Source organism: Urocitellus parryii, chromosome 10 (assembly GCF_045843805.1).
Source record: "Urocitellus parryii isolate mUroPar1 chromosome 10, mUroPar1.hap1, whole genome shotgun sequence".
NCBI lineage: Eukaryota > Metazoa > Chordata > Mammalia > Rodentia > Sciuridae > Urocitellus > Urocitellus parryii.
The window spans coordinates 14301301-14302702 of NC_135540.1; positions in this window are offsets into that span (position 1 = coordinate 14301301).

Here is a 1402-nt window from a genome sequence, read left to right on the forward strand (position 1 = left end):
GCCATCATCACTGAATAAGTAAATTTTATTTCCATGTTAGCCTTAATGCCTACTTAACCACATGTTAATATTGCCAATTCTAGAATCATAAATTATTCTCTTTTTGTTGTATCCTTATAATCTGCTGTGAGATTATGGTCCATTCATTTCATCTTTTTTGGAGTAATTTAATATCAGCTTTCCAAATTTCAAAAATAAAATAAAATATGGTCCATGTTGAAATTACATTACTTTTTAAGAATTAATATCACAATGTTCAAATTTTCTGTCCTATAGAAAGCGAAATATCTAATTTAACTATATGTAATATAGTACATATTTTATATATGTGTGTATATGTATATGTGTGTACATGTATATATAAATGTGTGTATATACATATAAATATATATAAATATATTATATTATATTGTATTATTTTATATTATATTTGACAGCTTTTGTTTCCTTCATATATAATTCATACTTTTCTTAAGGTTACTTCAATGATTCTATGAATATATTTATGATTGTAAATCTGAGTTTCCCATTATATATTTCTAATTAATCCTCACAGCATATAAAAATTTATTGATTTTCATATTAATGGTTTTACTCAGACCCATGTCTTAAACTTTCTTTATAAATCTAATCATTTAACTTTTATATATCATATATAATGATATGACTTACATAATTAAAGACACTTCCCATATCATCTGAACTTTTTAGTATTATGTTCTCATATGTTAGCTGTAATGTTGAGAAAAATACAGATAAAGGTTGATGGGCATCATCCAATTGTGCCTGAATTGGACAGAAAAGCCTCTAATGTCCTTGTTATTAATGTCCTAGGGTCAAAAGCCCTTTGAAAATCTAATGAGAGCTATTAATTCTCTTTCTTATGATGACACAAAAAAATTTCAAGCATGTTCACAAAACTCAAATGTTTCTTAATGACTCTCAAAGACCATTTATGCTAATTTAGTAGAAATGGTCATTCTTTATGCCTGATAGTTTATAGCATAAATTTATTTGAACTGAAAAATATATAGAATAATGAAGCAGAATTATTCTAATATTATCTATCTATATATCCTATAAACTAAGTATAAAACAAATGGCATTATAAAGATTAAAACATAATAGAAAGGTAGTATTAATGTTCTTGAATTAGAAACTGGTTATATATCTGTCAGTACAGATTTTATCTTAAGCCACTGTTTCTTTTGCTAATGGTAACACAGAATTCAAGTTTGATCAAATAACTTTGAAGTAACACTATCTGAAGAAGAAGAAAATGATTAGAATATTCCAGAATAGGTATTAATTAAAAACTCGCTTTGTCCCTATTGGCAGTATTTATAATAATATACACAATTATAATCATATTGACAATTCTACCAGGAAAAAATCAAGTCAG